This window comes from Oncorhynchus clarkii, chromosome 27 (assembly GCF_045791955.1).
Source record: "Oncorhynchus clarkii lewisi isolate Uvic-CL-2024 chromosome 27, UVic_Ocla_1.0, whole genome shotgun sequence".
In the NCBI taxonomy this organism is placed as follows: Eukaryota; Metazoa; Chordata; class Actinopteri; order Salmoniformes; family Salmonidae; genus Oncorhynchus; species Oncorhynchus clarkii.
This window is the reverse complement of record NC_092173.1, coordinates 21363813-21391406: the sequence shown is the minus strand read 5'-3', so window position 1 is coordinate 21391406 and position 27594 is coordinate 21363813. Positions and strand designations below refer to the sequence as shown.

Here is a 27594-nt window from a genome sequence, read left to right as displayed (position 1 = left end):
TCCCTTGTGAAAAGCCACGGAATAACGGGGAAAAACCCAGCCTGGCCCATACACACGAACATGTAACAAAAACAATTTCACACAAAGACATGGAGGGGAACAGAGGAATAAATACATGCAGTGTGATTAGGGAATGAAAACCAGGTGTGCAGGGAACAAGACAAAACAAATGGAAAAATGGAGCGGCAATGGCTAGAAAGCCGGCGACGTCGACCGCCGAATGCTGCCCTAACAAGGAGAGGAGCCGACTTCGGCGGAAGTCGTGACATCTACAATGTAGAAATAGTAAAAATTAAGAAAAACTACAACTACAGAGGACGAACATGGGTACATGGTAGGCGTTTCATAATTTACATTTTTGAAGTATTGACCTTGGGCAAGTCCATGTAGTAGGAGCTAGATTCCAAAAAAAGCCTGGTCTCTGCTCCACACCTTTGGTGGATCATCAGAAACCTCCTTCACCATGGAGAGGCGTTTAGTCCATTACCTTACATCAACTGTAATTGTCTATCTGCTAGTGCACATGTTGGTAGCCATGCCCTTTCATTTGTTTCCATCCTGATCTGTCATTCACCTTTGAATGATGTCATCCCCAACAGTCGATGACGTCGATGACTGCTCTTACCAAAAAACAGAAGAAAGAGGCGAGAAAGCTGGACAAACGACACAAAGCCAACCAGCTGCGGCAAAATAAGAAGGACCTGGTAAGATGCTCTTGCATTTGACACAATGTCACTTTGGAACCACAGCGGTATAAATCAGGCAAGTTAAAAGTAGAGTCAGCTTTATGACATTGCAACGAGCAGGACCGCACATATTGAGATGAACACGATGCAAGACTTTGCAGTCACACAGAGTATATGCTAGAATGTAGTAGCTATGGGACCATAACAGAGGAGAAGTTCAGCATCAATACACTCTCTAGTTGTTGTGGAAATCAGCACGATATTGCTATTACTTCGTACATTGCTGAGTCTATCTTAAATGCTACGTGTCTGTCCTGTCCAGGTCCTGGCAGAGAAATGTCATCTGGGCAGCAGGGATGGTCCCCCCCACCTGGTGGCTGTGGTGGCCCTCCATGCAGGTGTAGATGCTGAGGCTGTGACCAGGCTGCTGTGGTGTGAGGAGGCTGGCTGGCTGGTGCGTGAGGATAACAGTGTGTATGAGGTCAGTGACAGCTTTAGCCTGGTCATGGCCCGCTTCAAACAGAGGTTCACCTTCCTCCACCCAGACCCAGGTAGCTCACCGACTTGGCTACAACAATGTGTTTATGTTGTCGAAACTAAAGTTATATAGATACTGACTATAGTTTACGTAAATGAAAGTGTAATCCATGTCTGGATGTACTCAACAATTATAAGGGGCATTCTGAGTCATTCATTTACATTTTATATTTTATTCATTTAGGGGACGCTCTTATACAGAGCGACTTAAGGCGTCCGCATGCTTCCCACCCGAAACAGTTTAGAAGTGTTTGGGCATATATTATGATGACGTTTATGTTCGTTTTGGACTTGGGGGGGGCGGGTGCATTTTCTGGGGGCAAGCTGAAGTTCGGAGCCGAAGTCTACGCTCCTTTGTTGGTGATTGGTCAACAGTAGAGATTATTCTATAAACTCTGTCATTCACTGAGAGACAACTCACTTTGATGTACATTTTTTTCATTGAGAAATACTGCACCAAACATCTTAGTTAGATGTTAAATTAGATCTCTGCAAAAACATCATTTAATTATAGATTTCTTGAGATATCTTAGATCAATTCTGACTATTTTGAGGAAGTGTATACTTGCTATGGCGTCTCAAAATGGACAAACAGTACTATTGTCGTTATATTTACATTTTTTAAGCATAGGTTTTCTAAGGGAGTATGCAAGCGCACTCATTCGGTTCGGCTAGCCGAGTTTGGCTAGGCACCAGCCGAACTGAAGCATGCTGACTCCTTTACAGGAGCAATTAGGGTTAAGTGCCTTGCTCTGCTCGGGCATTCGAACCAGCTACCTTTCGGTTGCTGGCCTAACGCTCTTAACCGCTAGACTACCTGCCTTCATTCGATGCTGACGCTAGTACTAATCCGATAACATAATCTCTGACTCTATTCTCTCCCTTCTCTCTCTAGTTGACATGCACTCTCTACTGGATGTGGTGAAGGTAGCAGATAGTCTGGTGTTTGTGCTGGACTCTACAGAAGGCTGGGACAGTTATGGAGACTACTGCCTCGGTCTCTTTGCACAGGGGCTACCAGCCCATTGTAAGCTTCCATACAAGCTATCCAAAAAAGATGCTCACAGTGCGCTTGATTTTTTTCAACTTGTTCTCTCTCCTTGCAGATTAGATAAATGTTTAGCAGATGACATACTGTAGATATTATACTGATTCCTTTACTCCAAATCTCAACTACCCCATCGATTTTTTCTCTGCATCCACTGTCATCTTTATCCTATATAACCTCCATTTCTCTCTCCCCCAGCTCTGGTGTGTCAGGGTGTTTCAGACCTGGCAGTGAAGAAGCGTGTGGACTCATGGCGGGCGCTAGCCAAGATATCCAAAATCCGCTTCCCTGGGGCGCGCCTCTTCCCTCTGGACTCAGACCAGGACGCCACACTGACTTCAGACACCTGGGAGCACAGAGGCAGAGGAGGTTGGGCTTCTGCTCCCGTCGGCCTCACCTCCTGGGCCAGCAGGCCCTACACCCCCAACAGCTCTGAGAAAGGGAGAGGCGAAGCCCCCACGGGCCTGGGGACCCTGCATGTGTCTGGGTATGTCCGAGGCTGCCCTCTGCAGGTGGACAGGCTGGTGCACATCTCTGGGTTTGGAGACTTCCAGCTCAGTCAGATCGAATCGCCCATAGACCCCCTTCCCCTCAACTATGACCGCCCGTCCTGCCAAGCCTGGGAAGGAAGGAGACGTAGGCATGCAGGTGGGTCAGTTTCTCCCCCTCTATCTCTCTTAGGGCTCAGTTCCCCTGGGAGGGGAGAGAAATGGGAGGATTAGAGGGAACGTATTTAAGTTCACACAGGACAAAAGATAGGATAGACTGACCCTAGCTCCCCGGCACATACAGGTGAAGTCGGAAGTTTACATACACCCAGGTTGGAGTCATTAAAACTAGATTTTCAACCACTTTACAAATTTCTTGTTAACAAACTATAGCTTTGGCAAGTAGATTAGGACATCTACTTTGTGCATGACACAAGTCATTTTTCCAACAATTGTTTACAGACAGATTATTTAACTTGTAACTTCACTGTATCACAATTCCAATGGGTCAGAAGTTTACATACACTTAGTTGACTGTGCCTTTAAACAGTTTGGAAAATTCTAGTAAAGGATGTCATGGCTTTAGAATCTTCTGATAGGTTAATTGACATCATTTGAGTCAATTGGAGGCCTACCTTCAAACTCAGTGCCTCTTTGCTTGACATCATGGGAAAATCAAAAGAAATCAGCCAAGACCTCAGAAAACAAAGTTTAGACCTCCACAAATCTGGTTCATCCTTGGGAGCAATTTCCAAACGCCTGAAGGTACCACGTTCATCTGTACAAACAATAGTACGCTAGTATAAACACCATGGGACCACGCAGCCGTCATACCGCAAAGATCGTACTTTTTGGAGAAATGTCCTCTGGTCTGATGAAACAAAAATAAAACTGTTTGGCCATAATGACCATCGTTATTTTGGAGGAAAACGGGGGATGCTTGCAAGCCGAAGATCCCCATCCCAACCGTGAAGCACAGGGGTGGCAGCATCATGTTGTGGGGGTACTTTGCTGCAGGAGTGACCGGTGCACTTCACAAAATAGATGGCATCATGAGGGAGGGAAATTATGTGGATATATTGAAGCAACATCTCAAGACATCAATCAGGAAGTTAAAGCTTGGTCGCAAATGGGTCTTCCAAATGGGCAATGACCCCAAGCATACTTCCAAAGTTGTGGCAAAATGGCTTAAGGATAACAAAGGACAAAGCCCTGACCTCAATCCATAGAAAATTTGTGGCAAACTCAAAAAGTGTGCGAGCAAGGAGGCCTACAAATCTGACTCCGTTACACCAGCTCTGTCAGGAGGAATGGGCCAAAATTCACCCAATTTATTGTGGGAAGCTTGTGGAAGGCTGTCAAGTTCGTCATAAGGAGTAGACCAAGATGCAGCGTGGTATGTTTCCATCCTTTATTTTGGAATAGAAAACTTCAAAACAACAAAGCGAACAAAGGAAACGTGAAGCTATAATAATGCTCACAGGCAACTATACATAGACAAGATCCCACCAAGCACAATGGGGAAATGGCTACCTAAATATAATCCCCAATCAGAGACAACGATAAACAGATGCCTCTGATTGGGAACCATACGAGGCAAACATAGATATACAATTCCCCTAGATAACCCAACCTTAATCACACCTCGACCTAACCAACATAGAGAATAAACAGCTCTTTATGTTCAGAGCGTGACAGTACCCCCCTCTCCTCCCCCAAAGGTGCGGACTCCGACCGCAAAACCTGACTCAATAGGGGAGGGCCCGGGTGGGCATCTACCGTCGGGGGCAGCTCCGGTGCGGGGCAAAGTCCCCACTCCGCTCGTGGATACGTCATCGGAGGAACTGGGCCATAGATCGTCGCCGGGGACTCTGGACCGTGGATCGTCGCCGGTGGCACCGGACCTTGGATTGTCACCGGAGGCTCTGGACCGTGGATCGTCGCCAGAGGCTCCAGACCGTGGATCGTCGTCGGGGACTCCGGACCGTAGATCGTCGCCGGGGACTCCGGACCGCGGTTCGTCGCCGGGGACTCTGGACCGTAGATCGTCGCCGGGGACTCCGGACCGTAGATCGTCGCCGGGGACTCTGGACCGCAGACTGTCGCTGGAGGCTCTGGATGGCGGACCGTCGCTGGATGTTCCGGACCGCGGACGGTCTCAGGAGGTTCCGGACCGTGGACCGTCTCAGGAGGTTCCGGACCGTGGACCGTCGTTGGAGGTTCCGGACTGTGAAACGTCGCCGGAAACTCTGGACTGGGAACTGTTGCCGGAAGCTCTGGACTGGGAACTGTCGCTGGAAGCTCTGGACTGGGAACTGTCGCCGGAAGCTCTGGACTGTGGAGGTGCACTGGAGGCCTGATGCGTGGGACCTGTACAGGTGGCACCGGGCTGATGACACGCACCTCAGGGCGAGTGTGGAGAGGAGGCACAGGACGTACTGGACTGTGGAGGCGCACTGGAGGCCTGATGCGTGGGACCGGTACAGGTGGCACCGGGCTGATGACACGCACCTCAGTGCGAGGAGGAGGCACAGGACGTACTGGACTGTGGAGGCGCACTGGAGGCCTGATGCGTGGGACCGGTACAGGTGGCATCGGTCTGATGACACGCACCTCAGGGCGAGTGCGAGGAGGAGGCGTACTGGACGTACTGGACTGTGGAGGCACACTGGAGGTCTAGAGCGTTGAGCTGGCACAACCCATCCTGGATAGATGCTCACTTTAGCCCGGCAAGTTCGGGGCGCTAGCACAGGACGCACTGGGCTGTGGAGGCGCACTGGCAACACAGTGCGTAGAGCCGGCGCAGGATATCCTGGACCGAGGAGGGGTACTGGAGACCAGGAGCGCTGAGCCGGCACAACCCGTCCTGGCTAGAAGCTCACTTTCGCACGGCAAGTGCGAGGAGCTGGCACAGAACGCACCGGGCTGTGGATGCGTACTGGAGGCACATTGCGTATCTCCGCAAAGCATGGTGCCTGACTGGTCCCACGCTCCTCACGGCGACTGTCTCGCTCCAGACACCAAACCATCCACTCTACCTCATCCCTCCCCTCAACTATCTCACAATACTCCTCGCTCAGTCTATCCCAATATTCTTCTTCGCTCTCAGACTCGCCCCTCGGCTTCTCCGACCACTCCGTGTGCCTCCCCAATTTACTTTTTGAGGCTCCCTTCCGTCGTGGCCGCGAACCCCGGTGTCGTCGTTGTCTTTCCTTCACCTCTTGCGTCTGCTTCCATGGAAGGCTTTCGTCTCCTGCCATTATCTCCTCCCAGGCCCAGGATACCTGCTCCTCCTGGCCACGCTGCTTGGTCCGTTTGTGGTGGGATCTTCTGTCACGTTCGTCATAAGGAGTAGACCAAGATGCAGCGTGATATGTTTCCATCCTTTATTTTGGAATAGAAACCTACAAAGAACAAAACAAGAAAGCGAACAAACGAAACGTGAAGCTATAATAATGCTCACAGGCAACTATGCATAGACAAGATCCCACCAAGCACAATGGGGAAATGGCTACCTAAATATGATCCCCAATCAGAGACAACGATAAACAGATGCCTCTGATTGGGAACCATACCAGGCCAACATAGATATACAATTCCCCTAAATAACCCAGCCTTAGTCACACCCCGACCTAACCAACATAGAGAATAAACAGCTCTCTATGGTCAGGGCGTGACAAAGGCTACCCAAAACGTTTGATCCAAGTTAAACAATTTAAAGGCAAGGCTACCAAATACTAATTGAGTGTATGTAAACTTCTGACCCACTGGAATGTGATGAAAGAAAAAAAAGCTGTAATAAATCATTCTCTCTACTATTATTCTATAATTTCACATTCTTAAAATAAAGTGGTAATCCTAACTGACCTAAAACAGGGAATTTTTACTTGGATTACATGTTAGGAATTGTGAAAAACTGAGTTTAAATGTATTTGGCTAAGGTGTATGTAAACTTCCGACTTCAACTGTCGACTATTGCAGCATAGATACTGGAGGCTGAGACGCGGGGGTCGGGGGACACTGTGGCCCTGTCCAACGATACCCCTGGACAGGGTCAACCAGACAGGATATAACCCCACACACTTTGCCAAAGCACAGCCCCCACACCTCTAGAGGGATATCAACAGACCACCAACTTACTACCCTCAGACGAGGCTGAGTATAGCCCTCAAAGATCTATAGCCCTGCCTCCAGCTGTTTGCTCAGAAATTCTAGGGACAATAAGGATCTTATGACCGTAGCGTACGTGTAGGTATGTACCAAATCGGAGAGATGGGTAGGAGCAAGTCCATGTAATGCTTTGTAGGTTAACAGTAAAACCTTGAAATTAGCCTTAACAGGAAGTCAGTAATATTACTGGAGTAACATGATACAATTTTTTGGTTCAAGTCAAGATTCTAGCAGCCGTATTTAGCACTAACTGAAGTTTATTTATCAGTTTAGCAGGAGAGTATAGCATTGCACTAGTCTAATCTAGAATTGACAAAGGCATTGTTTAGCTATTCTGCATTTTTGTGCACAATATATATAATATCAGATTTTAGCAATGTTACGAAGATGGTCACAGCTTATCACGGGCTGATATCATTACATACAAAATTGACAGTGATTTAATTAATAATTTACAAACTAAAGTGAAGGCATTTATCAGTTCTGCTTCTGCTTGTTGGCAGTACGTGCTAACTGTGCTCTCTATGTGTTTCAGGATGGTGGTGTTGATGAAATGGAGTCAGTGCGGGTGCTGATGAAGGCAGACCCAGCTCACAGGGAGAGTCTGCAGGCCGAGGCAGAGGTAGGCCCCATGGATGGAGAGCAGACCTGGCCCACTGATACTGAACTGCTGGAGGCTGAAGGTAAAGGGAGAGAGAGGGCAGAGTTATAAAGGGTCGTTACGTTGAATTACATGTTAGATCTATGGTCGCAGTGCTGTTGTTGGCATCCATTGTATGGGTACTTTGAACTGGCTCATGTCAACACATTGAGTTTATTATTGTCTCTGGGTTTACAATGTAATGAACTTATTTAATAAATGTTCTCCTTCCCCCCTCGTCCTCCCCTCAGAGGTCAGAAAGAGCAAGCGTGCTATGAAGGGGCCTAAGGGCACATCAGACTACCAGGCCACGTGGATTGTGGATGAGGAGGATGAGAATGGTGAGGAGGCTGAAGTGAGCACGGACGATGAGGAGGATGATGACGCGATGATGGACGAATCCATAGATGAAGAGGACCTTGACTCTCAGGTGGTGTGTAGTGAATACAATCCACAGCCTGGGAAACTGAAAAGTCTGCACAGAAGAATAGTTATGCATGTATTTTTCCAGCACATACATTAGGTTCAAGTTTTATTGTTACGTGCCCAAGTACAGTGCTTTTCTTGCAAGCTCTAAACCCAATAATGCAGTATTCATAAACAATAACAAAAGGAAAAGCAAAGACACTAGAAATTGTGCATAAATTAATGTGAGGGTCAACTCAGTTGGTGTAGCCATTACTACAACTGACAACTGTTACACTGACCTCGTCCTGTCCCAGGGCATTGGGTGCACTGCTAAGGTGTTTGTTTACATGTTTGTTTACCCTCTGCCTGTTGCGATAGTGAAACCACTAAAGGAAAGCGTAAGCAGACAGAGTAGTGTAAGGAGAAGAGAGAGGGTGATCCTACAGTCTGAATTGATTGTTGAGACGTCTGAGCTGATGTGGGGTGATGCGGAAGACGTCAGGGGGAAGCAGCTCAGACAGGACAGTGATTGGTGGAGAAAAAAAGTTGCGGCGCCGGACGGTGTGTGGCTGGGGTTGGAACAAAACAGTGTATACGTAACCCGTGGTTGGTCTGCGGTGCAGCACCACTGTTTGTTTTCTCAGTGTCTGCCTCTGGGCTGTAGTGCCAGGCTGCTCACCGTGGCAACAATAGTGTTTGGAGCAAGGGTCCCAAGAGAAGCCACCTGATTTCCTGCTCCGCGGACACAACTTCCTGTCTGGACCAAGGGAGGGACGGCCATTTATTTATAACAGCCTTGCTTGAAAGAAAGGGGGAAATTCGTCTTTGGAGAAAAGGTTCAGCTCCATTTATTTTCTTTAATCGTTATTAGAATGTGTTTGATGTTGGGGTTAGACAGGATTTAGCATCTAGGAGATGTTAACAATGGAGGAAAGGGTGCTGGGGATGATCGTGATTATTATTATTATTACAGCTGGAGTTGTTCTGAAGGTTGTGAATCGACCCCATGCAGTGTGGATCCCCCCCCCATGTATCTCTTGCTTACTGTAATGCCACTTCTGTGAGAACCACTTTTACACTTCTTCTAACTTCCTTGGGCCAACACCATGATTTTTCAACGCCGATACCGATTATTGGAGGACCAAAAAAAGTTTGAAATGTATTTGTGATAATGACAATTACAACAATACTGAATGAACACTTATTTTAACTTAATGTAATACATCAATAAAATCAATTTAGCCTCAAGTAAATAATGAAACATGCTTCAATTTGGTTTAAATAATGCAAAAACAAAATGTTGGAGAAGAAAGTAAAAGTGCAATATGTGCCATGTAAGAAAGCTAACGTTTAAGTTCCTTGCTCAAAACATGAGAACATGGGCCTCCCGGGTGGCGCAGTGGTTAAGGGCGCTGTACTGCAGCGCCAGCTGTGCCATCAGAGTCCTGGGTTCGCGCCCAGGCTCTGTCGTAACCGGCCGCGACCGGGAGGTCCGTGGGGCGACGCACAATTGGCCTAGCGCCGCCCGGGTTAGGGAGGGCTTGGTCGGTAGGGGTGTCCTTGTCTCATCGCGCACCAGCGACTCCTGTGGCGGGCTGGGCGCAGTGTACGCTAGCCAAGGTGGCCAGGTGCACGGTGTTTCCTCCGGCGCATTGGTGCGGCTGGCTTCCGGGTTGGATGTGCGCTGTGTTAAAGAAGCAGCGGCTTGGTTGGTTGTGTATCGGAGGACGCATGACTTTCAACCTTCGTCTCTCCCGAGCCCGTACGGGAGTTGTAGCGATGAGACAAGATAGTAGCTACTACAACAATTGGATACTACGAAATTGGGGAGAAAAAGGGGTAAAATTCAAAAAAATAAAATATAAAACCTTGAGAACATATGAAAGCTGGTGGTTCCTTTTAACATGAGTCTTCAATATTCCCAGGTAAGAAGTTTTAGGTTGTAGTTATTATAGGAATTATAGGACTATTTCTCTCTATACCATTTGTATTTTCTTTGACTATTGGATGTTCTTATAGACACTTTAGTATTGCCAGTGTAACAGTATAGTTTCCGTCCCTCTCCTCGCTCCTCCCTGGGCTTGAACCAGGAACACAATGACAACAGCCACCCTCGAAGCAGCGTTACACATGCAGAACAAGATAGGCTTGATGCACAACAAAGAGCTGCTGGCAAAACGCATGAAAGTGCTGTTTGAATGAATGCTTACGAGCCTGCTGCTGCCCACCCCCGCTCAGTCAGACTGCTCTATCAAATCATAGACTTAGTTATAACATAATAACACACATAAATACGAGCCTTAGGTCATTAAAATGGTCAAATCCGGAAACTATCATCTCGAAAACAAGACGTTTATTCTTTCAGTGAAATACGGAACCGTTCTGGAACCGTTCTGCATCCATTAGTCTAAATATTCCTGTCACATTGCACAACCTTCAATGTTATGTCATAATTACGTAAAATTCTGGCAAATTAGGCGGCCCAAACTGTTGCATATATACTGACTCTGCGTGCAGTGAGGAGTGACACAATTTCACCTGGTTAATATTGCCTGCTAACCTGGATTTCTTTTAGCTAAATATGCAGGTTTAAAAATATATACTTCTGTGTATTGATTTTAAGAAAGGCATTGATGTTCATGGTTGGGTACACATTGGAGCAATGATACGCACCGCATCGATTATATCCAAAGCAGGACACGCTAGATAAACTAGTAATATCATCAACCATGTGTAGTTAACTAGTGATTATGATTGATTGATTGTTTTTTATAAGATAAGTTTAATGCTCGCTAGCAACTTACCTTGGCTTACTGCATTCGCGTAACAGGCAGTCTCCTCGTGGAGTGCAATGAGAGGCAGGTGGTTAGAGCGTTGGACTAGTTAACTGTAAGGTTGCAAGATTGAATCCCCCAAGCTGACAAAGTGAAAATCTGTCGTCCTGCCCCTGAACGAGGCAGTTAACACACTGTTCCTAGGCCGTCATTGAAAATAAGAATGTGTTCATAACTGACTTGCCTAGTTAAATAAAGATTAAATAAAGGTGTGTAAAAAAATAAAATATATATTTTTTAAATCGGCCAAATCGGTGTACAAAAATACCGATTTCCGATTGTTATGAAAACTTGAAATCGGCCCTAATTAATCTGCCATTCCAATTAATCGGTCGACCTCTAATAAATAGTATAATGCCCTTGGCTTGAACCTCATTAACACCAGTAGTTCACATTACATACGGTGCCTTCGAAAAGGATTCAGACCCCTTGACTTTTTCCACATTTTGTTACAGCCTTATTCTAAAATATATTAAATAAATACAAATACTCAGCAATCTACACACAATGCCCCATAATGACAAAGTGAAAAAACAGAAATGCCTTATTTACGTAAGTACTCAGGCCCTTTGCTATGAGACTTGAAATTGAGCTCAGGTGCCTCCTGTTTCCATTCATCATCCTTGATGTTTCTACAACTTGATTGGTGTTCACCTGTGGTAAATTCAATTGATTGGACATGATTTGGAAAGGCACACACCTGTCTATATAAGGTCCCACAGTTGACAGTGCATGTCAGAGCAAAAACCAAGCCATGAGGTCGAAGAAATTGTCCGTAGAGCTCCGAGACAGGATTGTGTCAAGGCACAGATCTGGGGAAGGGTACCAAAACATTTCTGCAGCATTGAAGGTCCCCAAGAACACAATGGCTTCCATCATTCTTAAATGGAAGAAGTTTGGAACCACCAAGACTCTTCCTAGAGCTGTCAGCCTGGCCAATCTGAGATTAAGGTAGCCCCCCGCACCTCTCTGAGGGGTTGGGTTAAATGCGGAAGACACATTTCATTTGAATGCATTCTGTTGTACAACTGGCTAGGTATCCCCTTTCCCTTCCCAAATGGGGGTCTTGGTGCAGGTCTTGGTGCATCTGTGCAGCACTCCACCAATCAGGCCTTTATGGTAGAGTGACCAAACTGAAGCCACTCCTCAGTAAAAGGCACATGACAGTCCGCTTGGAGTTTGCCAAAAGGCAACTAAAGACTTTCAGATCATGAGAAACAAGATTCTCCTATCTGATGAAACCAAGATTGAGCTCTTTGGCCTGAATGCTAAGTGTCACGTCTGGAGCAAACCTGGCACCATCCCTACAGTGAAGAATTGTGGTGGCAGCATCATGTTGTGGGGATATTTTTCAGCGGCAGGGACTGGGAGACTAGTCAGGATCGAGGCAAAGATGAACGAAGCAAAATACATAGAGATCCTTGATGAAAACCTGCTCCAGAGCGCGCAGAACCTCAGGCTGGGGCGAAGGTTCACCTTCCAACATGACAACGACCCTAAGCACACAGCCAAGACAACGCAGGAGTGGCTACGGGACAAGTCTGAATGTCCTTGAGTGGCCCAGCCAGAGCCCGGACTTGAACCCGACCAAACATCTCTGGAGAAACCTGAAAATAGCTGTGCAGCAACACTCCCATCCAACCTGACAGAGCTTGAGAGGCTCTGCAGAGAAGAATGGAAGAAACTCCCCAAATAAAGGTGTGCCAAGCTTGTAGCGTCACACCGAAGAAGATTCGAGGCTGTAATCGCTGTCAAAGGTGCTTCAACAAAGTACTGAGGAAAGGGTCTGACGACTTATATAAATGTGATATTTAAGTTTTTTTTATTTTTAATAAATTAACAAACATTTCTAAACCTATTTTTGCTCTGTCGTTATGGGATAATGTGTGTAGATTGAAGAAAAACAAATGTTATCAATTTTAGAATAAGGCTGTAACCAAACAAAATGTGGAAAAAGTCTGGTGTATATGATGTAGTATGTACAGTAGCTCTACAGTAGAAACTAGTGATGGGGGGGATCGATACAGTTGCATATCGTCGGGATATTATTTTTGACGATATATAGTATTGACAATATCGCAATATTATTTTTGCCCCAGATGGCTGTACTTTCACCAAAATTCCAGCATATTTCCTTCATAGCTTGTTTAATAGGGAGCGAATTTTGTTTTCAGCACTTTTATTTCAATGTCTGATCAAAACTCGTTTTCTCATGGCTGTCTCTTGTCCCTCTGCAGCAGACATATAGTGAGCAATATGTTTGGAACATCGAGTCATAATAAAATCACAGTATCTAATCGCAATACATATAGAATTGTGAGAATCGCAATACAATTCCCATCCCTAGTAGATGCTGCCTCAGGTGGTGGTTCGGAGGAGGAGCTGAATTCCACATCAAACAAGGGTGGATCAGACCAGCGCTATGATGAGTACATGGATGAGGCAGAGGAAGGGGAGGGGTTAAAACGCTACCGGGAGGCCATAGTCACCCATGGCTCACATACAGGTAACTGCCAAAATAAAGGAAACACCAACATAAAGTGTCTTAATAGGGCGTTGGGTCACCATGAGCCAGAACAGCTTCAGTGCCCCTTGGCATATATTCTGGAACTCTATTGGAGGAATGCGATACCATTCTCACACGAGAAATTCCATAATTTGATGTTTTGTTGATGGTGGTGGAAAACACTGTCTCAGGCGCTCCAGAATCTCCTATAAGTGTTTGATTGGGTTGAGATCTGGTGACTGAGACACACACACCGTTTAAACCCCTTATGCTCTTTTGAGACCCCTGAGATCTCTTCTAGCCATAGTAGCCAAAATAATGGCAATTTCTCCATTTTTATACATAACCTTAAGCATGATGGGATGTTAATTGCTTCATTAACTCAGGAACCAAACCTGTGTGGAAGTACCTGCTTTCAATATACTTTGTGTCCCTCAAGTGTTTCCTTTATTTTGGTGGTTACCTGTACGTTGCGTTTATATTTACATTTGGAAAAATGTTCAAGCAGAATGTGATAACCTTGATGAACAGCTCATTTCCAGCCAGTGACTTGATCCTGGCCTCTGGTCAAAGAGTCAAAGCACTCCAAGATGTAACATTTCCTTTAGCAACACTCAAGGGAAAGTCTGAGGAGGGAGGAATGTACCAAACTTGTCTGAAACATCTGGTCATATGTAGTAGACAATGCCTTCGAGCCGTTAACGCCCAAACTTTACTTTCCAGGACGTCCTGGCCCAGCGTAATTATTTAGCTATACGTTGACGTTGCTAATTTCCTGTGTGCTCAGGTTCCAGCGTTACAGGGGCCGGAAGAGTTTCCGCTCCTCCCCCTGGAACCCAGTGGAAAACCTGTCCGCAGACTACTCCCGCATCTTCCAGTTTCAGAGCTTTGAGCGCACAGGCCGCCGCATACTAGCTGAGGCTGCGCAGGAGGAAGAGGGACCATGGTAAGAGTCTGCCGTGTGTGTGTGACATCCTGTTTCAACCCTGTCCCCTATCTGTGCCCCCCCCCCATCCATTAACCCTGCTCTGCTCTCTAGGTGGGCTGGTATGTGACCCTCCATGTAGTGGATGTTCCCCCCACGATGATGGAGAGTGTCCAGGCAGGCAGGCCTCTAGTGCTGGTCTCCTTACTGCCACATGAACAGAAGGTATACAGTATTGGCTCCTGAATGAATGTCTTAAGTCTGAAAGTTAAGAATTGTAACTCATTTCTGCTGTAAAATATGTTGCTAAAAGTGTACACAAACTACAGAGTAATAGAAATTCTGAATATATATATATTTGTATATTATAAATATGCACTATATATACAAATGTATGTGGACACCCCTTCAAATTAGTGGCTATTTCAGTCACTACCCGTTGTTGACAGGTATATAATATCGAGTACACAGCCATGCTATCTCCATAGACAAACATTAGACATTAGGCAGTAGAATGGCCTTACTGAAGAGCTCAGTGACTTTCAACATGACACCGTCATAGACAATTCCAAAAAGTAAGTTTGTCTAATTTCTGCCCTGCTAGAGTTTCCCCGGTCAACTGTAAGTGCTGTTATTGTGGAGTGGAAACGTCTAGGAGCAACAACGGCTCAGCCGCAAAGTGGTAGGCCACACAAGCTCACAGAACAGGACCACCAAGTGCTGAAGGACGTAGTAAAAATCGGCTGTCTTCGGTTGCAACACTCACTACCGAGTTCCAAACGGCCTCTGGAAGCAACGTCAGTACAATAGCTGTTCGTCGGTAGCTTCATGAAATGGGTTTCCATGGCCAAGCAGCCGTACACAAGGCTAAGATCACCATGTGCAATACCAAGGGTCGGCTGGAGTGGTGTAAAGCTCGCCACCATTGGACTCTGAAGAGTGGAAGAGTTAAACTATCTGGAGAGTTCAACTATGTGGTAAAAGTTTGGGAAAGCCCTTTTCTGTTTCATCATGACAATGCCCACGTACACAAAGCGAGGTCCATACAGAAATGGTTTGTCGAGAGCGGTGTGGAAGAACTTGACTAGCCTGCACAGAGCACTGACCTCATTCCCATCAAACACCTTTGGGATGAATTGGAATGCCAACTGCGAGCCAGGCCTAATCTCCCAACATCAGTGCCCAACCTCACTAATGCTCTTGTGGCTGAATGGAAGCAAGACCCCAAAGAAATGTTCCAACATCTAGTGGAAAGCCTTCCCAGAAGAGTGGATGCTTTTATAGCAGCAAAGGGGGGACCAACTCTAAATGAATACCCATGATTTTAGAATGAGATGTTCGACGAGAACGTGTGTGTGTGTATTTGTGTGCGTGTGTACAGTGCCTTCGGAAAGTATTCAGACCCTTGGACTTTTTCCACATTTTGTTACGTTACAGCCTTATTCTAAAAAAATGTTTAAAAAAAAAATCCTCAGCATTCTACACACAATACCCCATAATGACAAAGAAAAAAACAGGTTTTTAGACATTTCTGCACATTTTTTAAAAGTAAAGAACAGAAATACATTATTTACATAAGTATTCAGACCCTTTGCTATGAGACTCAATTGAGCTCAGGTGCATCCTGTTTCCATTGATCATCCTTGTTGTTTCTACAACTTGATTGGAGTCCACCTGTGGTCAATTCAATTGATTGGAATGATTCAAAGAAATTGTCCGTAGAGCTCCTAGACAGGATTGTGTCGAGGCACAGATCTGGGGAAGATCTGTGACTCTTCCCAGAGCTGCAAGACTTTTCCCAGACTCTTCCCAGAGCTGCCCGCCTGCCCAAACTGAGAAATCGGGGGAGAAAGGCCTTGGTCAAGGAGGTGACTAAGAACCCAATGGTCACTTTGACAGTGCTCTAGAACTCCTCTGTGGAGATGGGAGAACCTTCCAGAAAGACAACCATCTCTGCAGCACTCCACCAATCAGGCCTTTATGGTAGAGTGGCCAGACTTAAGCAACTCCTCAGTAAAATGGTTACAGCCCGCTTGGAGTTTGCCAAAAGTCACCTAAAGACTGTCAGACCATGAGAAACAAGATTCTCTGGTCTGATGAGTCCAAGATTGAACTCTTTGGCCTGTAAAATGTTCTAACATTTCTAAAATCCAGTTTTTGTTTTGTCATTATGGGGTGTTGTGTGTAGACTGATGAGGGAAACATTTTAGAATAATGCTGACTTAATAACATGTGGAAAAAGTCAATGGGTCTGAATACTTTCCGAAGGCACTGTATATAGATAGACAACCCTAGCTTATGGTCTTATTAACACTATAGTTCATCAGAAACTATTCTTCCAGTTCCTTACCCCTTGGTTTCTTTCTATCCTCTGTGATCAGATCAGTGATGCACATGCTGTTGAGGAGACACCCCATCAACACAGACCCTATCAAGTCTAAAGAGGAGCTGGTGTTCCACTGTGGATTCAGGAGGTTCAGGGCCTGTGCCATCTTCTCCCAGCACACATCAGGTTAGGAGAGCTGGCTAAACTGCACCATTTATGTCTTGAACAAAATTATCTATTGAATAAAAAGTATGGCAAATATGCTGACACTGTGGGGACTGGAGTATTGTGTGTTGGCTAGCTTTCAGCACTTTAGCATTAACAAAGCAAGTGATGGAACCATGTCTACAGTCAGTGTTCGGCTCAGTGTTGTATCTAACCTGTGATTGGCTCTCTCTCCAGCCGACAAGCACAAGCTGGAGCGTTTCCTTTGAGCTGACGCCCCCACGGTGGTTTCGGTAAAAGCCCCCATTACATTCCCCACCGCTGGGGTACTGCTCTTCAGACAGAGGGAGGATGGTAAGGGCCTGGATAGAGTGATGTTTGGCTGAATTAGTATGTCTCTATCTGTTTGAAGATGGGGAAGGCCAGAGGAACACACTGCCATTCTTTGCTTCTGTGTTCATATAAATGTTTGTGTATCTGATGTGTAGCTGAATTAGTATCTCTGCCTGTGTTTGAGCCTGTATCTCTCCTGGGCTCCCGAGTGACGCAGTGGTCTAACACACTGCATCTCAGTGCAAGAGGTGTCACTGTAGTACCTGGTTCGAATCCAGGCTGTATCACATCCGGCTGTGATTGGGAGTCCCATAGGGCGGTGCGCAATTTGCCCAGCGTCGCCTGAGTTTGGCCGGGGTAGGCTGTCATTGTAAAAAAAATTGCTCTTAACTGACTTGCCTAATTAAATAAAAGTTATTAAATAATAATAAATACAGTTGTCTCCCCCAGGCATGCAGGACCTGGTGGGTACAGGTAGTCTACTGAGCTGTGACCCCCAGCGTGTGGTGCTGAAGAGGATCGTGTTGAGTGGACACCTTTTCAAGATCAACCACCGGTCCGATGTCTGCAGATACATGTTCTTCAACAGGGGTGAGGGGTCACTGAGCTGAGCACTACATGTTTCCCAATAATATCCCCATAACTTCTCACAGTCTGTTGCACATGGCACCCCATTCCTTTGATAGTGCACTACTTTTGACCAGGGCCCATAGGTAGTGCACTATATAGAGAATCTGTACCATTTGGCCCACAACTTCTGTCGTACTACCAATGTGGCGATGTAGGAAGTGGCTCTGACTCACCTGTGGTTTACATGATGTATCTTCATTTTAACTGACCTCTGCTCTTTTCTCTCTGGTAGATGACATCCTGTGGTTTAAGCCTGTTGAGCTGAGAACCAAGTGGGGTTGGAGAGGACACATCAAGGAGGCCCTAGGTACAGAGAAACATAAACCTTGTCAATACGTCGCTGGACATATGTACCTCTGCCCCTGCCCTGGGTCAAGGGAGAAGGGACTCATATGCTGGATGATTTTGACGTGGAGTAGGTCTGTTGCAAGAGGTGTACTATATGGGTTTTGGAGTCTGTTCTGATGGACTTGCATGGACTGTGGCGATGACATTTTCACTCCAAGAGATGGATTGTCATTTGTATTAAATAAAACCTATCAGACCAAATCACTTGTTTATTTTTATTTCATTAGAAAACGTCCTTGTGGTCCAGTTAGTTTGTTTCCTGGCCATTAGATGGCAGCAGTGTATAAGAGGAAACAGGCTCTTTGTTGCAGTGACTGATAACTGGGTGGAACTCACTGATTATCTGAGACTCATGCACTGTCATGTCCCTGTACTCAAACACTAAAAACTTGAAAAAACATGAATAAAATGTTGAGGCATAATCAGAGGGAGCATGTTCAGATCAATAATACTGTTGTACAGATTCCATTCTCAATTTCAACATGTTTGGCACATGAATTACACAGAAATAGATCATCTGAACAACAATGATCACAATTTTGGATGAACTAGCTTGCCTTTTCTATTTAGGTCCATTGCTCACTCTGTTTGGGGAAGTCTTCTCCAGCTCTTTCCACTGCCATTCCTTTAGGTCTTTACATTTTATTCCCATATTGTAATTGTTTTTTTGTTTATTTTAAGCAGATAGTGTACATTTCTGACGAAACAATTTGTGCCTGTTCAATTAATTGTATTGTTTGAAAAAGTTTATTCTAAACACTTGGTTGACTGCTTATATCCTCCACACTAGCTACGGTCTCAGACCTTTACACAGTGCATCGCCCCCATCTCCCCGGTTGTCTCTCCCCGACCTGAAGACTCCATTTCATCACCAGTCAGACTCAAGCAGAGAGCGCATGACCCCATGTTGGTCTCTCTGGATCCCCAGCGCTCAACAGTTTTACATCCCTCCCCATCCTCATCCCATGCTTTATGCTCCTCAGAGAAACAGTGATTTATGAATTGTAATATTTATCATAAAACTGTGCTCTTGCATGCTTGCAGCTCCATTATTCATCCGGGGTCTCTGTTGGGACTGCACCAAAGAGGCATGCCAATATGTCTGGGAAACTAGAAGGTGAAGACTTGGGGTTGGAGGAGCGGAACATGATCCAAGAAATGGAGGGGATCAAAAGTTCACTGTGTACATTTTTTCATACTGCGAATTTGATTACAGTGTGGAAAAAGTTGAAAAATAAAGATTAAACAATCGCACGAGTAATGCCTCTTTATTGCCTTGGGGGGCACGCCGGGAGCCCTGGACAGTTTTGCTGAAACACTCCATTTATTATCAGCTTTTTTTTATTTACTCGTGTGGATGGAGGCAAGGGCACTGAACAGTGATGTGTTGAACACATCTTGTTTAAAGCTGAAGGAAGGGGTGTGGTGTGGCTGTTCTAGCTAGCTGTTCATGATCAGGAGGGGGGGGGGGGCAATATCCCCACCCGCCATGGAGAATGTCCTTAAAGTAACACGTAAAAGAATGGGACTATGTCTATAGACAGCGTACACAAAATTTCCCGCCGACACTATCAATTTGAAACAGATAAAAATGCAGTTGTTTAGGGACCAACGGCGATGTGGTAACGCAGTGGAATCCAGCCTAAAAATAAGTGAAGTGTGTGCTTGGTACTGCTGGGTGCTGGCCATGGTCAGAAGGAGTTAACTAACGCGACTGACTGAGGCCTGCTCTGCTTGCTGCAGGAATGTCCTGTGGTTCCCAGTTCACTGCCACCACACTTAGCTGGCTCCCACTGAAGATATAATGGGTGAGATTTTTCCGTTGGATGTGTATAAAGAGAGAGGGGGCTAGTTAAGGAGTGAGAGATAAGGGAAAAACCCGTCTAGGGGCTGTTCAGATGGAGAGAGAGAATGCAAAAGGGATCTATAGAACTGGGAAATTAGAATAAGAGCTGAAGAGGGAGAGCTAGGTGGTGTGGGTGAGGGAGAAGGAAAGCGAGAGTGTCTGGCGTTTATGGATAGCAGATGTGGCGCTGTGGGGTTTTGGCAGGGGCCAAGCACGCCTGAATCCCGCACCGGCTGGGTGGCACCGGGGTGAGAGGGAGGTCACTGCACCGCAGCACACAGCCCATAAAACACAGAGAGGGAGAGAAGGGAGACTGCCTGGGCCTCACACACCAGCCTGGGACTCCAAGGCTGTGAGGGTGAGCCAATCACACTCACAAACACTATACATTTTTAGGTTGAGAAAAAACAATGATCTCTTAGACCTGGGATTTTAAAATTGGCCTGAGGTACTGCAAATGAGGTACAGCAAGGGGTCCACAATTGTGAAAAAAAAGATTTTATGAATATCGCTAGCTGCAACAGAATACATACCATCGTGGATACAATTTGTATTTGTCTGTGTCCAGTATGAAGGACGTAATAGGTATTTTTATGAGTCAATGCTAACTGGCGTTAGCGCAATGGCTACAAGTTTACAGGAAAAGTTAGCATGCTAGCTATTCCTTTGATCCAACTCTGAGGATGTAGATAAAGGGCTTCCTTGACAAATTCTTGAACTATCCCTTTAATATGGAGGAAATGGGAGTTATTGGTGCTAATTGCAGGGGTTTTTCTGTATAGACAATTCTTAGGCTGGCCGTCTAAGTGGTAATTTAGTTGACACTGAAAAACAGTTTGTGTCAACTTCAACAACCAAAACCAGATAGGAAGCATGCAGAAAAGATATTGAACTATATATATTTTTTATTAATACCATCTTTGAGAACAAACAATCAAAATAAAAGCTAGACAGTCAGGGATAATATATATTTTTTTAATTAAACAGGCATTCAGGCCACATACCCATTGATTTTATTATAATGTTTGAGCAGAAGAACATAGCCTTTCGAATGGCAAAATGCATAGAATTGCAGGAAATTTGCTTTAAAACTGCTAAATTTTCTCTCAGCTCCATGCCAAACTGTAGAATTGGCGAAAATGCTTTACAACATCAAAATGCTCTCTACGCCGACAAGATAACTTTCCCGTTCTAGTTAATAGACTACGTTAGAGTGAACTCTGGAGACGTCAAAATAATGAAACTATCTACCAAAAATGTTAATTTAAGGGTTACGGTATAGGCAGGCATAAGCTAAGGAAAACAAACACAATTTCATTTTATCGATGGCAATTTGAATGCAGAGATACCGTGACAAGATCCTGAGGCCTATTGTCGTGCCATTCATTCACTGCTATCACCTTGTGTTTCAGCATGATAATGGAAGCTGAAAATGTCCCAGTTCTTCCATGGCCTGCATACTCACCAGACATATCACCAATTGAGCATGTTTGGGATGCTCCGGATCGATGTGTATGACAGCGTGTTACAGTTCCCGCCAGTATCCAGCAACTTCACAAAGCCATTGAAGAGGAGTGGGACAACATTCCACAGGCCACAATCAACAGCCTGATCAACTCTATCAGAAGGAGATGTGTGGCGCTGCATGAGGCAAATGGTGGTCATACCAGATACTGAATGGTTTTCTGATCCACGCCCCTTCTTTTTTTAAGGTATTTGTGACCAACAGATGCATATCTGTATTCCCAGTCATGTGAAATCCATAGATTAGGGCCTAATGAATTTATTTAAATTGACTGATTTCCTTATGAACTGTAACTCAGTAAAATCTTTGAAATTGTTGCATGTTGCATTTATATTTTTGTTCAGTGTATTATTATTTTTTCATAACAGATGATGGGAGTCCCTGGGTCGCCGGTTTGCCTGGGCGGGGGTCCCTGGGTCGCCGGTTTGCCTGGGCGGGGGTCCCTGGGTCGCCGGTTTGCCTGGGCGGGGGTCCCTGGTTCGCCAGTTTGCCTGGGCGGGGGTCCCTGGGTCGCCGGTTTGCCTGGGCGGGGGTCCCTGGGAAAGAAAAGTTTGAAAACCCCATTCTTAGACCACTAGAAACCTAGTAAACTCGTAAATGATCAGTGCATCAAACAGTTAAGTAATGACACAGATTTCTTATGTCAAATGGATCAGTAATGTTCCCTCAGTGGTAGGTTCTCCATACAGTGAAACATATCATTTGATAATGTGGGTAGACTGGGAATGTTCAGCCACACTAAAGCTCTGTATTGAACTCATGGCAGGATTGTTACAGCGATGCTAGAAAGTAGGCCAACCACATGTGGTCTGACCCATTCTTACACTGTCTATTTTCTTATTATCAATCCATCCTCAACACTTTAACACTGCGAACATACCAGAGGGCTAGGGCTGATAGAGGATCACACCGGGCACATCTCTTACCTCACACTACCACTCTCACCATTAAGATATCACAATGTCTTATCATAAATCCTGTATTTCCCCCCGATTGAATATACTCTCCCAAACTTTTCTATCACCTCACACTTTATTTTGCTCTTTCCTTTACGATATCCCACCCTCTCTTTCTTGTTCCCCTTCTTTCTCCCCCTTAGCCTGGTCCTGACTCCCTGGTTCCTGGGGCCTGGCCAAGGCGTGTGTCCCTGGAGGAGCCAGCAAGGAGATGGAGAGAGGGGGCAGCGAGGGGGCGAAGAGACAGGCTCCAAAACCACAGCTGCAGCAGTCTTTCCTTCCCTTCCTCTCTCTCTCTCTCCTGTCCTCTTTCCCTTCCCTTCACGTTGTAAGGAACTGGCCTGGCACACTCCCCAGCTCTGCCATTAATCAGGGAGTGAGGGGTAGTTCAGCGTGTGTGTGTGTGTGTGTGTGTGTGTGTGTGTGTGTGTGTGTGTGTGTGTGTGTGTGTGTGTGTGTGTGTGGGTGGGTGGGTGTGTGTGTGTGTGTGTGTGTGTGTGTGTGTGTGTGTGTGTGTGGGGGGGGGGGGGGTGTGTGTGTGTGTGTGCGCACATGTGGCTGAATGTGTGTGTTTATGCGTATGTTTGTGTGTGCTGATAGAGAGCTGGATGGAATGGGGGTGATGGTACAGAGACCAGGACCTCCCAACAAAGCTGAAGAGTTCACCCAGCGAGCGAAAGGGAGGGAGGCTGACAGACAAAAAGCCTGGTGTACAGATTGTGACTGCCAGTGAGAGACAGAGGACGAGCTAGATGATCTACAGAGAGGCAGAGATGGTCCAGGCCTTTCCCTATGTACATGACCTACATTCTTCAGGCAGAGAAGTGATGGGACTGTCTGTTATCCCCAGAATGACTCTTCTGCCCAAGACCAACATAACATTTTAAATACCTTTCACGAACACTTTGAGAATGTTCATGTGTGTGCAGCAGAGTGCAAATCAGGGACAAGACGCAAGTGTGTACGACAGGTAAGAAAGTACAGACATCATTATACAGGGACAGTTCCCTGAAGGAAAGCAGTTCATACAAAGTCCATGAGACCCCCCCCCCTCCAGTCCATGCCCCTCCGCCCTCCCTGTTCCCTTCCCTCCCCTCCCTCCCCCTCCCTCTCCAGTCCATGCCCCCCGCCCTCCCTGTTCTATTCCCTCCCCTCCCTCCCCCTCCCTCTCCAGTCCATGCCCCTCCGCCCTCCCTGTTCTATTCCCTCCCCTCCCTCCCCCTCCCTCTCCAGTCCAAGCCCCTCCGCCCTCCTTGTTCTATTCCCTCCCCTCCATCCCCCTCCCTCTCCAGTCCATGCCCCTCCGCCCTCCCTGTTCAACTCCCCTCCCCTCCCTCACCCTCATGTCCATGCCCCTCTGCCCTCCCTCTTCAACTCCCCTCCCCTCCCTCCCCCTCCAGTCCATGCCCCTCCGCCCTCCCTGTTCAACTCCCTCACCTCCCTCCCCCTCCAGTCCATGCCCCTCCGCCCTCCCTGTTCAACTCCCTCACCTCCCTCCCCCTCCAGTCCATGCCCCTCCGCCCTCCCTCTTCAACTCCCCTCCCCTCCCCTCCCTCCAGTCCATGCCCCTCCGCCCTCCCTCTTCAACTCCCCTCCCCTCCCCTCATCCTCCAGTCCATGCCCCTCCGCCCTCCCTCTTCAACTCCCCTCCCTTCCCCCTCATCCTCCAGTCCATGCCCCTCCGCCCTCCCTCTTCAACTCCCCTCCCCTCCCCTCATCCTCCAGTCCATGCCCCTCCGCCCTCCCTCTTCAACTCCCCTCCCTCCTCCTCGTCCTCCAGTCCATGCCCCTCCGCCCTCCCTCTTCAACTCCCCTCCCTCCCCCCTCATCCTCCAGTCCATGCCCCTCCGCCCTCCCTCTTCAACTCCCCTCCCCTCCCCTCCCTCCAGTCCATGCCCCTCCGCCCTCCCTCTTCAACTCCCCTCCCCTCCCCTCCCTCCAGTCCATGCCCCTCCGCCCTCCCTCTTCAACTCCCCTCCCCTCCCCTCATCCTCCAGTCCATGCCCCTCCGCCCTCCCTCTTCAACTCCCCTCCCTTCCCCCTCATCCTCCAGTCCATGCCCCTCCGCCCTCCCTCTTCAACTCCCCTCCCCTCCCCTCATCCTCCAGTCCATGCCCCTCCGCCCTCCCTCTTCAACTCCCCTCCCCTCCCCTCCCTCCAGTCCATGCCCCTCCGCCCTCCCTCTTCAACTCCCCTCCCTCCCCCCTCATCCTCCAGTCCATGCCCCTCCGCCCTCCCTCTTCAACTCCCCTCCCTCCCCCCTCATCCTCCAGTCCATGCCCCTCCCCCCTCTCTTCCCTGATTATCCAGGTGGGAGTGAAATGTGAAGAAAAAAAAACACTTCCAACCTGCTCACCCCCCAACGGGCCTCCCAGAATGCCTATCTGCTGACATCACTAAGCAAAGACCTGGCAAGCCAATCTCTTTCCTGCTCTGTTCTGTTCTCCCCTTTCCTCTTGCTCTCGCTAGCGCTCCCTGCTTCCTGCCCTCATGATGTCACACACCATATGGTTTTCAGCGAGTATCAAGCCGGAAAAGAGATTTAGTCGGCCGAGAGGAGAGGAGAGAAAAGGAGGGGGGTGGAGCGGGTGTGTGGTGTACGTAGGACACTGAAAACAAAAGTTTGCTCTGTTAGTGGAAGGTAAAAGGAGAGGAGGAGGAGAAGAAGAGGGGGTGAGAAGGAGAGGGTGAGAGGTAGTGGGGGTTTGAACTAGAGGGGGTGAGAAGGAAGAGGAGGTGAGAAGGGAAGGGCTATGCTGTGTGAGGCTAATGAGGACCAGAGACCACTCAGCGGACAGCCATGTGCACCACAGACACCCAGCAGGCTGGCCTGCTCACACACACACACACACACACACACACACACACACACACACACACACACACACACACACACACACACACACACACACACACACACACACACACACACACACACACACACACACACACACACACACACTCATTGGGATTACCAATATACTCCCCCTGCATGATGATCCACAGGAACCAACAAACTGTAGGTGCTGGAGCAGCCCTGAGGGACAGGACTGGCAGCTGCACACCTCTGGAGCTACCCCAACCAACACTTCCACCTTGAGTGATAAACGTATCAAACGTATATGTTATGATAAACATACATTTTCACACATCTGCAGTATGATTTGCAGAGATATTTCAATGCCACCAATTTACTCTTACCATAGCCATTTCTCTGAGACGTGAATCCCTACTATGCCTGTATTATCATAACTCATCCATGAGTATTTCTAATCTGGATTTTTTTATGGCAAGATAATTGCTCACCACAGACAGAGGGTGAACTAGAATAGCGACCAAACAACACACAACAGCTTAGGACATTCAAATGACATGCCTTGCACGCCTATCCTCTAAAACTGTCGCAAAGCTGCTCATTACATTGACTTAAGAGAAGGGTGTGATTCAATGTTGAGCCTACCGTTCAATCTCTGGTGTAGGGTTGGTTCTCCAAGGGGGGTGCATTTGATAAGGACCGTGGAGAGAAAAATTGAGAAAGTGGGAGAGAAAGACCCTTGGAAGGTTGGACTGGGAGCAGAGTGACGATAGATTCATCTGGTCTTGGTGTCTGGTGTAGGGCGGTGGGGTGCTAACTGCTAAGATGGCTGCAGGCGAACCATTCTATCTCCTGGTCCCTCCCGCTCTGCTCTGCTCTGCTCTGTACTGTCTTGACTGCAGCAGGCCACCTGCCAGACAATAATGGAGCAATAATAACTTGATTGGAATGTTATTAGTCACTCTGAGCGCAAATTGAAACAAGGTGCTCTGAGCCTTGGAGGGCTGGCGCCCTCGTATCTCCTCCTCACAACTGTCTGCAAAAAATTCCTAACTCATGTTGGGTCTACATCCATCCAAGTTGATCCAACCCTGCTCTAAAAACACACACACACAAACACAAAATTGCAGCCCTGACACAGTCGTAAATACACTGAGTGCACAAACATTAGGAACACCTGCTCTTTCCATGACATAGATTGAAGTGCCTTTGAACGGGGTATGGTAGTAGGTGCCAGGCGCACCGGTTTGAGTATGTCAAGAACTGTAACACTGCTGGGTTTTTCACACTCAACATTTTCCCATGTGTATCAAGAAAGGTCCACCACCCAAAGGACATCCAGCCAACTTGACACAACTGTGGGAAGCATTGGCGTCAACATGGGCCAATATCCCTGTGGAAAGCTTTTGACACCTTGTAGAATCCACGCCCTGACAAATTGAATCTGTTCTGAGGGCAAAAGAGGTTGCAACTCAATATTAGGAAGGTGACCCTGGAGGAAGTGGCTATGTATTCTGCATACACTCTCTCTCTCTGTCGCTCTGTCGTTTTTTCTCTCTCTCTCTCTCCCGCTCTCTCTCTCTCTCTCTCTCGCTCTCTCTGTTTTGTGTTCCAGCTCAGCACTCCTCAAACACAGTCCTTAATTCAATCATTGCTTACACCAGCAATTTGGAAGCTTTCTCAGTTCATTATGAGTTCAATGTTTTAGATTTGTCGCACACCAGATTATGGTAAATTGTGTTTTAAAAAACTGAAGTTAAATGTCCAGTGCAGGCCTCTGGAGAGTGCTTGACATCTCAGATAAGGCCCTGTCTGGGAAGACCACTGTTATATCCAAACAGAGAGAGAAGAGAGGGGAGGGAAGAGAGAAGTGTACTTTAGGTCTACCTAACCAAATCAGCCAGAGTAGGAAGAGAAGTGAGAAACGTAATGTTGGCCTACCCAACAACCCACTTTTTCTGACAGTCTTGTTTTTTTCTTATGTTGTGATATTCAGTACAAATACTAATATGTGTTTTACAACCAAAACAAAACAACAACATTTGAATTAATAAAATGGTGTATTCCCATGTTATATTATTGTACTATACTATGAAAATGTATCGAAGCTCTCTCACAGATCCTTAGATGGCCCATATCCTTGTCTGGTTCCATTCTGCCCACCACTGTGACTGAGGTTATCAACAGTTCATCATGGGAACCTGGAAGTGAGAGACAATACCTCCTATCCTCTCTCTCCTCTCTCTCCTCTCCACCAAGCTAGGCCCGAGGCCTCGAGTGACTTTGACCACTCTAATGAAACAGCAGCCAGCAGCATCTTGAACTTGGATAATACCAAGAGGAAGACCCTGGATCAGAAGATTGTCAGCTGCTATTGTGATTGAAATACCACAACACACGTTGGCTGA

At 46.9% G+C, this 27594-nt stretch overlaps 1 pseudogene; it reads left to right on the top strand.

Annotated features, from left to right (window-relative positions):
* The first annotated feature begins 611 nt into the window (after positions 1-611).
* On the top strand, positions 612-18245 carry LOC139385732 (pre-rRNA-processing protein TSR1 homolog; annotated as a pseudogene).
* Positions 18246-27594: the final 9349 nt, after the last annotated feature.